The sequence below is a fragment of the Chinchilla lanigera genome, unplaced genomic scaffold, assembly GCF_000276665.1.
Source record: "Chinchilla lanigera isolate Chin_1 unplaced genomic scaffold, ChiLan1.0 scaffold00124, whole genome shotgun sequence".
NCBI lineage: Eukaryota > Metazoa > Chordata > Mammalia > Rodentia > Chinchillidae > Chinchilla > Chinchilla lanigera.
This window is the reverse complement of record NW_004955525.1, coordinates 3,944,202-3,959,353: the sequence shown is the minus strand read 5'-3', so window position 1 is coordinate 3,959,353 and position 15,152 is coordinate 3,944,202.

Sequence of the window (15,152 nt, the reverse complement as noted above, 5' to 3'; positions counted from 1 at the left end):
TTCTTTATGATTTAGAAGTGCTCCATTTTGTGTACCAAATTTCCTTTCTCTTTTTATCTGTTGATAGGCATTCAGTGTGCTTCAAAAACTTAACCTTTATGAATTTTGTGGCTAGAAACATGGATATGCTTGTATTACTGGAATATATCATTAATTTTTTCAGGAAGATACCCACAAGAAGATACAACAGGATAACACTGCATTTTTTTAGTTTCTTGAGGAATTTCCATAGCTATTTCCATGTTTTTTTTAACAGTTTACATTCCAGTATCAGTGTAGAAGTGTCCCCATTCCCTAAAACCAACAATCTTGCCAGCAATTTTACTTTTTTTCCGTAAAACCTAGCCAGTATATATACATTTTAAAAATTCTTCATGATAACTATTTGCATTGGAATATAATGGAATTTTGGTATTGTTTTCATTTGCATTTCTCTAAATAGTCAAACATAATGAACATTTTTCCTGAACTTGTTGGGCATTTGTACTTCTTTATTTGAGGAGTGTCTGTTCTAGAAACTACCCATGTTCTGATTGGGTCTATTTTTCTTTGAGAGTCTAATTTTAAAGTTATTTATATAATCTACATATCAATTCATTGTCTTAGGGGTACCTGGCAAATTTTTTTTCCCATTCTTTACTTTCCTTATTGTCTCATTTGCTATGCAAATTTTGTTTTGATTTGTTGAGTCTTGTTATTATTTCTTGTGCAATAGTGATTCAGTTCAGAAAGTCCTTACTTATGCATATTTCTTCAGAAATTTAATCAATTTTATCTTCCAAAAGATTCAGTGTTTTTGTTTCAATATCTATGTCTTTGATCAACTTTGATTTGATTTTAATACATTGTGAAATATATAAGTTAAGATTTATTCCACTACATGTGGAATAAGTTGAAAACAATGTAGTTGTTTTTACAAATTTCTTTGAAAAATGGTATCTTTTTCCCAGCATGTGTTTTTGGCCCCTTTGTCAAAATACTGTTGATTTAAATTGCCTGGTTTGTTTGCGATTCTTCCATTTTATTCCATTGGTGAGCATGTATTTTGGGAGGTAGTAATATGTTCTTTTGATTATTGTAGTTTTGTAGTATGATATAAGGAACTGGATTGTTATATTTCTTGTTTGCTTTCTTTCCTTAAGATTGCTTTGGCTATCCTGGGGCATTTTTGGTTCCATATAAATCATATGCATGCATTTTACTCCTGTGAACAATATTATTACTATTTTGATTGTAATTGCATTAAATCTATATATCATTTTTATTATATGGCCACTTTGACAATGTTGGTTATGCCTACCCAAGAAAAGTTGAAATATTTCCATTTATTATTAGTATATATTTGTAGTATATAATAATTAATGTGGGGAGTTGATACATGTACACAATTATAGGAAGTGGCTGAAGCTGGAAATTGATGACACATGCAGCGGCAAGGCAAGGCTGGTCTGAGAATAAAGAGCTCCCAAGGCAAGCCACAAAAACAAGTTGTTCCAACTCTGAGAATATGAGGTGCTCAGGCAAGCCATACAATGTTGCTAGGCAGAAGGGTGGCAATTAACATCACCCTACTGAGAGTATAAATAAATGCACTTGGTCGTTGAGCAGTTCTTTTCTTCCCAGCCGAAGAGAGGGCTGCACCTGTCCTCAATTTTCTGTCTCATATATATTTCTCCATCCTCTCACTGTCTTTCTGCCTGGGAACTTCAAGAGCTGTGCTGGATGTGTCATATGATACCTGAGCATGGAACAGGGGTTAAAAGAAACAGTGGGTAAGGGAGCACTTCTCCCTGTGTGCACAAAAGGGGGAGAAGTATATTGATAGTGTCAATACTTCTTTTTGTCTTTTTGAGACAGGGTTTTGCTATGCAGTTCATGCTGGCCTTGAGCTCATTTGTAGCCCAGGCTGGTCTCAAACTTGCAATGATCCTCCTGCCTCAGCCTTGGGAGTGTTGGGATTACAGGCGTGTGCCACCACACCTAGCTTGATAATGTCAATATGAATCACAGAGTTCCACTGATATTGATATCATCAGGTGCAAAACTTGGGGCAAGAGAAAAATGGGTTCACTAGAGCCTAAGGCAAAAATGAGCTCACTCAGGCCAAAGAGAAAAACGGGCTTATAAGAAAAAAGGGAGAGAGGTGTGTTGATTTTATCAGATGTGAAAATATGGGGCAAGCAGAGTCTCTAGAACCACATATGCATATGGAACTATTTGCTGTATTCTTGATATCTGTATTTAGTTTACTTTTGTGGGTTAGCAGAAGGGAATGCTTTAATGATTGTAAATTTGTTGGAATGACCACAAAGGATTTTGGTCAGAGCACTATTTTAAAATCAAGGACTGAGCAGGAAAATGTTGGTGCACTAACAGCCACCTCAATAACTAATGGAGCAAATTATGGTCCCAAATGATTGGAAAGAAAAAACTAAAGTGTGTTTAATTCAGGGGTATTATTTGTTGTGAAACAGAAAATTTTGGAATTGTGCACATGTAAGGGTGCTCTCAATGCCATTTACAACATAGTCATTACAAAAGACATATTAACCAGAGGAGGTGCCAAAAAGAGTCAACTTACTTTCAAATTACGGGTATATGAACAAATTAAAATAACTGCCACAAGGGCTTGAAATGAACTTCCTTCAAAGGGTGAGATATTCTTGGATTTGACTTCCATTCATCAGCATTCTGATGAACCTTTTGAGGATCTTGCAGCATGCTTACTGCAGGCTAGTGAAAGGATTATAAATGGTCCACACTATGCTGGAGGCTCTCATTATTTTGGTATTTACTAAATTACTGTGTGTCTCTGATGATGCAACTGAGTTAAGCATCCACAAACACATTTCCATTCTCTCTACAACCATGCCTATTTACAGCTGGTTCATTGACTGGTCCCCTATTATTACCTTTAATATTTAGGATGAAGTATCCAGCACTGACTGAATTAGACAGTGTTGTGATTGAAGTAAATTGAGCAGTTCTCCAATTCTTTTGGTTATTAATTGTATGGAAAATTTCAATTAAGCTTGTAGTGCCTAAATTTATCTCACAGTGGCTCACAGGGAAGACAACAGTGGCAATATAGCTACATAAAAAAATCTACTAATAAAGTGAAAACCAAACTAAAGAAAGCATAACTGCACTAAAAATAACCATAAGAACATAAAGGGGCAAATTTAGTATGAAATCTGTTAAAAAGTTAAAGATTATTAAAACAATGCAGAGTTGAAACATTACTAACAGAAAAAGTAAGGGGCAAAGAAAAGAGAAAGAATAATAGAAGTGATGTATAAGAGAAGTGAAAGAGAACAGTGAAAGAAGAAAAATAAAAGAGAAAAATGAGGCTGAGTATGGTGGCACATACCTGTAATCCCAGCACATGGGAGGCTGAGGCAGAAGGATCACTGTGTTTGATGCCAGAGTGTGCTACAATGTGAATTCAAAGCCAGTCTGAACTGCATAGTAAAACTCTGTCTCACAAAAAGAGAGGGAGTAAAAAATGATAAAATAGAAAAGGAGAGAAAAGAAATAGCAGGACAAATCCAGGTGAAGAAGAGATGGACTGAGCAATAAAAAAGACAAAATATAAAGAAAACAGAGATTTAAAAATAATTTTGAAAAAACAAACAAAATATAGCTCTTTAGCTACATGGAGGAAAGTGTAATAGTTTATATCTAGATATTCCTCCAAAGCATCGTGAGCTCATAGGTGGTGGTTTTATGAGATGATTGGATCATGTTAGCATGATATTCATCAGTGGATTAGTCCACTGATAAATTTATAGATAGATGTGCTTTGGGGAATTGAGGCCTACTCAGAAGAAGTGGAAAACTGGGGGCATGGGCTGGAAGGGTTTACTTCCCTAACTCCTCCCGAATTACCCTCTGTTTTCTGACTCCTATGTCATGAATTCTTTCTCCTTTTCCATATCACTCTACCTTGCCACCCTTCCTTGGAGTCAGCTGACTATGGACTTAAAACTCTATAGACTGTGAGCAAAAATATACCTTTTCTCCTTTAACTTGTGGGAGTAAGATATTTTGTCCCAACAATGAGATGGTAACTAAGACATAAAGTGTAGATAGGGGTGGGGATTTAGCTCAGTGGTGCAGCCCCTGCCTGGCAGGCATGAGGTCCTGAGTTTGATTCCTGGTGCCAAAAAAAATAAAAGAAAAAAATATAAAGTGTATGTGTTTATGTGACAAAGAATAGCACAAAACAACACAAACAACAACAGCCAGATACCAAGGCTAAAGACTAGTCAGTGATTATTTTTGTGTAAATAATTTGGCTTGGAGAGGGAAGATAAATTCTGTTTTCTTTATTTCTATTTTTGCCATAGTTGTTAAGATACCTTAGTCTCTGTTGGATTTTCTTACTTTTTACACTGTGGTGATGATGGCTATATTATAGTATGCAGTTCTTGAAGAGAATTTTGTGTACACAACCAAGGGTATGACAATTGACTGAACAACATATGTTTGGAGCATGTAGAATAGGTGAACATTCATAATACCTCCTCTATTTTTGTGCTTAGTACCAAAGTAAATGATCAGGTAGCTGGAAAAGTCTCTTTCATTTTGCTGTCTTTGGTGGCCTCTGCGCCACTCAAGGTAAGCTCTTACCCTCCCCAGAAGTCATCACTGTGCACAATCATTTGTAGCATCTCAGTTTAGGTCACACCTTGCACTTTCTAGAACTTGTAACTTGACAGTTGTGGGCAGTTCCATTTTGGTTTATGCTAAGGCCAGATAAATCTAGATAGCATTTCTCTAGAGCATAGCAAATTATTAAGTTGCAATATGGCTGTAAGTCAGCAAGAATTCTTAGAGGAAGCACAGAAATGTCCAAGATGAAAGAACAATCAATATACTGAGGTGCACACTATCTCAGTAGTACAGCCAGCTGCATTCTGCACTGTGGTCTACATTCCCTGCTACTAAAATTTCCATGAAGGTGTTTTTCCACACCTCCCCATCTAAGACTGTCTTGCATGGCCTATTCTTACATACTTAGTGCAGAAGGATGTGACGAAGATCCTCAGTAATGAGCACTCTGAACCTTCCCATTGGCATGGGAAATTTTTCTTAATTATAGGACTCCTGTCATGATTGCTTCTAGTGACATCTCACTGAGTTCAGACAATCCAGTTCTACATTTTTGTGCCAGCAGATTGCTATTAGTTAAAATCTAACAATGAGGTAAAACTTGTATGGATCCTGGATAGCCACTGCAGATAGTACTGTTATCCATTTTGTAATATCTTGAGTTGCTTGAATTGGCCAAATAACTAATGCTTTCATAGTTACATGGCCACTGCTCTGAAGCCAGGAAAGTAAGGTTGAAATTATGAATTGCTTTGTATCCTTATCTAAATTGCTTTAGTTGAGCTCCATGCATTTAGATTCCATTTCTATTATTTCTTTCCAGAACTCTTCTTCACTGTTGCTGAGTGATAAACAGCTTTTCCTTTATTCGGGTGACTCTTCACTTTCACTGAGTTGCACAAAGATAAGCTCCATTCCTTCATTCCTTAATGTGGACTCTCTTCTTTTACTTATTTAAGCATGATTTACACTACTGTTTTGAATGTGTAATTAAGGAACATTTTGAAATCTGTTAGGACTGAAACCTGATCATTGTCATAGGCTTTTCTTTCCCTGTTCCTTTTTCCTATATTTTGTTCACAATTTTCTGTTTTTCTGCACATCATAACTTTTTGTAGTATGTATACATTTTATGTAGTACATTGTCACAATTCTGGATACCGGACTCTCCCTACTTCCGGGTATTATTATTACCATTTGAATACTTATTTACTTTAGTAACTTTAGTTACTTTAGTAACTAGATTATTTTAGTGATATATACCCCCCTTTCAATGTGAAACAATTCATGTTTCTTCTCGGAAGGTGAAAGCTTAGACAAGTACACAAATATCTTACAATCTAGATGTGGGCATTTTGACGAGCTTTCTGAGTCTAGCAGCTAAGGTCCATTAATTGTCAGTTTATTGTTTTCAGCAAGGATTTGGTTCATTAATTTCTTCATAAACATATCCAAATTGATTCATACTACTTTAAAATGGTAGTTTTTGAGGTCAGTGTTTGATATTGGTTTTTACTTTATGAAGGCATTTAGTTATGTCTCTCTGTTCTCTTTGGAAACTAGCTGGCCTGACCTCCATAGACCATTTCTCTTAAATTTGCCCTTTTACTACAACCTCCACTTATGTGAGGAGTGCCTTTAAGCTTAAATTGTCTTATACTTGCAAATATGTCCTTGGGGAAAAGCATTAGAGCTCTGTTTTTTGTGGTCTTTCTCTTTCCCATAATAAATTATATCATCCATGTCAGTGGAGCTGAGGGCAGCGATAGTGGTGCCTTCCATCAGAGTCACAACCCTGCTTTCAGAAATGGGCAAAAAGCAGGGGAAGGTAGCTATAACTTTTGTTTATAGCTTACTTTGCGAGATGCAAAATCTGTAATTTATAAATGAATAGGATAAAAAAACTGAAGCATTAGTATTTTTAATGCATTTCACTCAGAACAAAACTACTTTTCTAATAACAGTAGATAACAACTAGAAGAAAAAAGCCTTTATTTCTTGGCTTAAATAACACAAAACATAGCCACCATAACAGGAAACTGGAAGGAAGCATAACAAATTCCAGTTCTCTGCCTCTCATCGGAAAATAAAACTCTTTAAGTGGGAACTGAGAGGAGGGCAATCCTTCTTTTGCTACATTTTTGGCTATATTTTTCAATAGTTTAGAGATTTTAAGCTTATTAAGTATAAAAGTGGAAGGGCATAGGCTGTGTCCAATTGAAACAAACCCTTGCTGCTGTGTATTGAATTAGTTTCTGTTGAACAAATATTTCTTTATTTGCTCTCTGATCTTATAATGATTTCCCTAGAATTTAAACAAATTTTTAAAATTATTTCCCAATGTCACTAGGAAAATAGTTCACCCTGCTGGAAAGAAAACTTTATCAAGTGGCTTCTGAATCAAAGGACAATCAGCAGTCCCCTGGCAGCTCCAATCTGCAACATGACTAAAATTATTCCTGGAAGATTAATCTAGAGTATATTGATTCAGTGATCACATTGAATTTAAAAGTAATAGCAGTTAATCCCTTTGTTGCTTGAAGTAGGTAAAATTGATTTTATTTTGTGCAAACAAACTTTCAAAAATGCACTTCATGGTAATCAAAGCATGTTATATCATATCCAAAGCAATTTCATTTAGGTCTTATTATCACATTGACACTTGTGTCTTGACTTTTGCACTTGTACGAATTTCCACCTATTTTTTATCTTTTCCCAAACCTGGAAACCCTGGAAAAATGGAAATGGAAATTTGCTAGAGTGATAAATGAATTTAATATTTCTATCTGAAATGAAATCTTTTGTTAGATGATTTCTGTGTCTATCACTTTAAAGATTTTATTTTTTACAATTATTTTTGAGAAAGATTAAATTCATTTTGAATTATGCTTATTTTTATTTTATTTCTTACTTCATCATAGTTATATATTTTCCTAAAAATTACAAAATTCAAATGGAAATTAATTCAGTGGAATGGACCAGTTTCAGTAGTAAAATGTACCATTTATGAATTACAGAAAATTATAAATGTTGCTTTGGAGCTATTTAGCAAAAGTGAGTGAAATTTAAGTGTTTCTTGCCAGCTGATATTTTGTTTCTACTCTTGTGTTTCTGTATATATTTTTTTTTCTCTAGTTGGTCTATTTGTGAAAATGAAGATGTTATTCACCCGGTATAATTATGCATGTTAGAATTTGCTTGAGTTTTATATCCAATAGAGCTTGATTTGTATTGTTTGGTCTACTAGCATTTGGTGTGTATAAATTTCAATTTTTATCTCTTCATTTTGAAGTATATGTTTAACTAATAAATGGAAATATTCACTGTATCTTCTGATCAGTTTTAGCTTGAAGTCCACTTCTGAAAGTGAAATTGGTATCCCCTGCTAGCATTCAGATTCCTGGTACATGAAATGCTTTTTCCAGCATTTGATTTTCATTCTATGAATTTCTTTTTTGATTAAATTAATTCATTGTATGCAAAAAACAATCAGGTTTTTGGTTTTATTTTTACACAGTTTGCCAATCTGTGTCTTTTAATTGGGTAGTTGAGGCTTTTGAAAATGTTATTTTTTATTAACGAACACACAGACATAAACAAAACAACACAAAAACAATAAAAGCAACACAGAATTTCAGTCAAGATGATAGGAAATTGACAATAGTTGTTGCATTACATGTTGTTATCTTCAAATTGGTTACTCAGATAAACACAGACATGTAAGATTGGTCAAACAATTGAACATTAACTATTCCTTTCAATAAAGCAACAGAAATCAATAGTACAACTATCTTAGCTATCCTGTGTACATATGTACATATTTTCCCTTCTTTGTTTCTTTTCTCTTTTCCTTCCTCCCAGTTGTTTTTTCCTTTTGAGTAATTTCTTTCTGTTTCACAACATCTTTTGTACCTTTCAGCTCTTATTGACTTTTTCAGGTTTGTACATAGTGAGACAATATGGCGTTTACACATGCAGGTCTAATTTATTTTTTTATTTTTTCTTATGGGTATGGTCTCTAGTTGCTGTTCAGCAATTTATTAGGAGATTCTTTCTCAACTTTGTTTTTTATTAGTACATAATCACAGTACAGAGTGATTACATTTGTTGTGGGGAGTTTATATATTTACCAACATTTCTCAATTCTTTTTTTTCCTCAACTCTCACTGCCCTATCTCCCTCCATCAATAGATCAGTTCCCATTTGAAAGTGATCAAACTTCCTACTTCATAGTATCTAGCTTTTCTTTTGCTTTTTGCTTTTATTTTGGAATTCTTGTGTAAGAGAGACCATTTGATATTTAGACACATTCTTATTTATTTAATCTTAAAATCATGGTCTCAAGGTACATCCAGTTTTCTACAAATAACTCGTTTATCATTCTTTATGGTAGAAAAATACTACATTTTTATAAGTACCATATTTTCTTCATCCATTCATCTGATGATGGACATAATAGCTGTTACAAGCTTTGGCTATTATGAATTGAGCTGTTATACGTACCGGTATGCATATATCATTGTAGTAGATTTGTGTTTGGACTTATTATGCAATCTTATGGTCTGCATTTTTACTTGAAGAATTCATACCATTTACATTCAAGGTTATTTTAATTGATTTATTATTCTATTATTGCATTCTTTCTTTTCTTTGATTTTGAATTGTACTTTTTATCTTTATTCTGTGTATAGTATTGCTTAAATATATTCTGTAATGCTATTTTAGTGGTTATGAATTAATTGAGTTATGTTTACCTTGAAAGATCTTTAATTCTTCTTGATTCTAAAGGATAACTCTGCTGGACATAATAATCTAGGCTGTGAGTTGTTTTCTCTCAGGTCATGAAATACATGCCTCCATGTTCTCCTGCCACTTAGAGTTGATGCTGTGAAGTCTCATTTTATTCTGATGGGTTTGACTTTAAGTGAATTGATATTTCTCCCACAACATTTATTGTGTGCTTGGAAGTTTGTTTACACTATGACATACGGAGATTGTTTTCTAGACATGCTTGTTTTGGGTTATAAATACTTCCAGTTCTTGCATACCCTTATCTTTTCCAGGATTTGGGAAAATGTTTCCTATTATGTCACTCCATAGGTTGTTGATGCCTTTGGCCTATTTCTTGTGCAATTTTGGGTGGTTTTTTTTTTTTTTTTTTTTTTTGTCTAAACCAATTACATGTGTTGGTTTCTTAAATGTATAGCACAGTTGTATGCTTTGTTCACTTTTCCACACATTCTTTATAACACTACTGACAAACAACTATTTGTTAACATTACCCTTAAGCCAAGATTGATAGATTTTACACTACTTTATCTACTTCAGTTTGTGGGATTGTCAACTGAGTTTTGATTTCAACTACTGAATTTTTAATTTCAAGATTTCTGTTTAGTTTTCAGAATCTCTATGTTTTCGTATACTGCTATTTTATATACTGTATTGTATTTTTCATGCAGTGGTTTGTTTGTATCTCCACCAAAGTCATCAACAATTTGTAAAATCAGTCCTTTGAGTTATTTATTTGGCATTTTATTCATGTTTATATCTTACTATTCATGTACTGAAAGACATTTACTTTTGACACAGTCCTACTGTCTGTTTTTTCTTGCTTTCTGTGTGATATTTTGAGATTTGCATACCTCTTGAAATGGATAACTCTTCCAGGTTTACCTGAGGTTGTTTGTGAGCTGCTTAACATTATCCCTTGATCTCTGGTACATCTTGAAGAGAAGAAAATAAACTACAGCAACAACCACCACAAAAAGACAAACTTGCTATAGAAATAACAGTAAAACTGGGATGACAGAACAGAGAAAAGAAAGAAGAGGAAATTATGTATGTATGTATATGCAGGGTATCTGACATAGTTGTACTACTGACTTCTATCACTTTAATGAAAGGAACAGTGAATGATTATTTATTTGATCAATCTTGCATGTCTCTATTTGTTTCCTGAGAAACCACTTTAAAGATATAAATACATAATAGAGCCACCACTGTTAATTTCCTACCATTTTGTCTCTAACTCTGTATTGCATGTATTTTTCTTATGCTCTTTTGTAACTGGATGTGTTTGTTTATATGTTTTCCTTCTTTGATTCTTAAAATAAATTTTAAAAAATACATAAAGCACCTTATGAAAACTAAAAAAAGAAACACAGTAAAAAATAACTAAAGCAACAACTATACCCCCTCAGAAAAAATAGAAAGTAAAGTGACAAAAATAATATAGTATAACAAAAAACAACTGAAGAAATTTATGATCATCAAACCAGCTCACACAATGCAGTGAAAGACATATTAGAAAGAGATAATGAAGACCACAAATAAAGGATCATCACTAGATAGAGGCCACCAAACAGGGTAAGCTGTTAAACAGAACAGGAAGATAGGGAACAAAGAATAGGCAAACTACATGAAAAATAAATGACAATATATATCAGTTATAATGATCAATGTAAAAGATCTCAACTCAGCAATCAAAAGAAATGGACTGGCAGAATGAATCAAGAAGTAAGATCCAATAATATATTGTATTCAAGAAACATATTTAATCCAAGAAGAAATTCATAGACAAAGGGCAAAGAATAGAAAACAGTTCTCTATGCCACAGGAACACAGAAAAAAAGCAGGGGTAGCTATCCTATCTGAAGATAATGCATACTTTAAGCCAAAGGTAATAAAAAGACAGAAAGAAGTTCACTACATACTTATTAAAGGAAAATTCCAAGAATAAGACATAAACGTCAGAAATATTTATGCACTAATCACAGGTTCACACAACTACATAAAACAAACATTAACTGACATGAAAAAGCATAAACACTAGCATAATTTTAGTAGGGGATTATAATACTCCATTCTCACAAATGGCTAGATCAACTAGACAAAAAATCAACAAGGAAATATTAAAATTAAACTAAGCCCATGAATAAATGGACTTGGTAGATGTCTACAGAATTTTCCACACCAAAAACGACAGAGTACATATTCTTCTCAGTTGCACAGGGGAGGTTTTCCAAAATAGATGAAATATTAGCTAACAAAACATGTTTCCGTAAATGTACATGAATTGAAATCATCCTATACATAATATCTGGTCATAGTGCAATGAAACTGGAAATCAGTGATGAAGGAAACCACAAAAACTACACTAACACATGGAAATTAAACAACACTTTCCTGAACAACTAACTGGCTACCGAGGAAATTAAACATGAAATTAAACAGTATGTACAATTAAAGAATAATGCCAATACCACATTCTGAAAATGTAGAGGATGCAAAAAAAGCAGTTCTCACAGATCAGGAAAACAAGACAAGCGCAACTAAACAACCTAATGTGAACCTCAAAGATTTTAAAAAAGAACTAATCAAACCCAAAGCTCATACAAACCCAAAGTTCATACAAAGGCGGAGATTATAAAGATAATAGGAGAAATTAATTCAATGGAGACTAAGAAATCAATACAAGGAATCTGAAAATTGAAAAGTTGGGTCTTTGAAAGGATAAATAAAATTGATAAACCATTTGTCAACGTCATCAAAATGAAGAAAGAATAAAATAGAAATTCAAACAATTTGGATGAGAAGAGGGAAATCACAATGGATCCCACAGAAATCAAGGTCACCTCTCTGGTCTTTTTGAAAAAGGGTCTCACTACGCAGTTCAGGCTGGTCTTGAGCTCACTTTGTAGCCTAGGATGGCCTTGAACTCTCAATGATCCTCCTGCCTCAGCCTCCACAGTACTGGAATTACAGGCATGCACCACCATGTCTGACAGGAAGAAGTTAAATTATCATTATTTACAGATTACATGATATTCTACACTGAAGACTCTAAAACTACACCAAATGTCTTGTACATTTAATAACCAACTTCAGTAACTTGGTTGGATACAAAGCCAGCACTCAACATTCAATAGCATTCCTATACTCAAGCAACAAACTGTCTGAGAGAGAAAGTATGGAAATTCCATCATTCACATCACTGAAAGAAAAGAAATATTTTGGGATAAATCTAGGAAAGGAAAAAAAGGATTTATATATTGAAAATTACACCAACATAGAGCCAATATAGTGAAAATGTTCATACTATCAAAATTGTTATGCACACTGATATTCACAGTGGTTTCAAAAATCCACACTCCCACCAGCAGTGGAAAATTGTACCTTTCTCCCAATAGCATTTCCAGCATTTGTTATTGGTTGATTTCTTTTATTTATTTATTTTTAACTTTTAAAAATAAAACAAGAAAAACAGATTAACAGACAACCATTTACAAATAGCAGAAGAATAATACAAACAATGCAGAATTACAGACAAAGTGGTAGGAAATTAACAATGTTAGTTGCATTTCGTATTGGTATCTTCAAAGTGGTTTCTCAGGAAAAAGAGACACGCAATATTGATCAATCAAGGACTCATTAACTGTTTCTTTCAGCAAAGAAATAGAAGACATTAGATCAAGTATATGAACTATTCTGTATATACATACATACAAAATTGCTCCTTCTTTCTCTTCTCTTTTCCCACATACCAGTTGCCCTTTACCCTTGAGCGTTTTCCTTTCATTTCACACTATCGATCCATGAATCCATCTTGATGAGTTGTATATATCTAGGAATTTGTCCCTTTCACCTAGAAAACCCAATTTCTTGGTATGGTTATTTCTATTACTCTGTTACAATACATCTTTATTTCTGTAAGGTTGATAGTGTTATTCTCACTTTCGTTTCTGACTTTAATTAATTAAGCTAAATACTTCACAATTTTTAGTACATTCTGAATTGTTAACTTTTAGCTTCATTATATTTTCCCATTTATTTTTCTTTTCTCTTTTATTCATCACTGCTCTAATCTTTCCTTTCGTGGACTGACAGAAGGCATACATTCTTGGTTTTTAAATTCTTATGTACTAACTTTAAGCTCTTCAAACTTTTGTCCTTTTACAATACTTTTGCAACTATAAATTTTCCTTTTAGTGCTGCTTTCAATGTTTCATAAGTTTGACATGTTGTAGTTTCATTTTAGTTTGTTTCAAGTATTTTATAAATTCTTTTTTGATATCTTCCCTGACAAATTGGCTATTTTGTAGTATGAATTGTGATAACAAAATACAGTTAATATTAACATCTAAAAAGTTATTACAGTAAAAGAAATATTAGCATTAATTCACATCAAAATACTCCTGATTGCTTTGAACATACTTATTCCAGTATTTATTCCACATTCTCAAAGCATCCTAGAAGTCCTTCATAAATATCTTTAGTTGTGCTATCATGCTTGCTTCAATATCCTGAATCAATTAAAAATGTTTGCATTTCGTGGTCACTTTGACTTTGGAGTAGAGCCAGAAATTGCAGTCTTAGGTAAATGAGGATAAACCATATTATCTTATTTGACAGACATTTCTGTAAACATTTGGTCAACAGGGGTGGTAACAAATACAAAGAATGTGGAAATTACAAAATGATATAATAAAGGAAATATTTCTATTAATCCTCCTTAAAATACTCCCACAGATGTTTAAAACATTTACCCCATGCTTTTTCACATTGTTTTTTATTGTAATAAACTTACCAAAAATTAAAACACCATAATTTGAATCATGTCTTAAGTGTGACCTAATATCCACTTACTTCTGAATGTTTGAATTTTCTTTGAGTTAATGATATTTTGGTTTATGTCCTTATCATTGTAAAAGACACTTTCTATGATACTAAATTTTTAAAACTTAAGGAAAGTTCTTCATGACCTATTATTTGGTCTATCCTGAAGAGCATTCCATGAGTACTTGAGAAAAATACGTACTCTAGTGTGCTTTAGTGGAGTGTGCTTTAGAAATCTGTTATGTCCAGTTGGACTGTAGTATTGTTCAAGTCCTCCATGTTTACTTGTTCTATTCTTTATTGAAAAAGGGGTCATTTGAAGATCTTAGTATTATTGTAGAGGTTTCCATTTCTCCTAACCATTCTGTCAGTGTCTAGTCACATGTTTTGGAGCTTTGAGGTTTAGTTCAAATATATTTCTATAATTGTTATATCTTATTTTATCCTTAATATTTTCTTTTATCTCTCTTGAGAGATTTTAGCTTAATGGTTATTCTGTGTAATATTAGTATATCTATCAGCAATCATATTGTTATTATTTGCATATGTGTAGAATGATCCATCTCTTAATTTTCTGTTTAAATTTTTAGAATGAAAGAAGTGTATAAATTGTAAATCACTTATATAACTTGAAATGAGAGACAACATTATTCAAGAGTCATAATTTCTTAGCGAATTAAAGGTGCAGAAAATACTATGATCATGTCTTTGCAAAACTAAAATGCTTTTCCATTTGATTCTTCTTATAACTTGTCACTTTTTTTCTCAAACAATTTCCTGTCTTCTAGGTACCACTGTATAGATTTTGTTAAATACATACTCAAAATAGTCCTAATCTATTTCTCCATTTCTCTATCCACCATATTCTTTCATTAGTGCTCATATATAATCTTCTACAAAGTGTGATGGAAAGATGTTAAAGT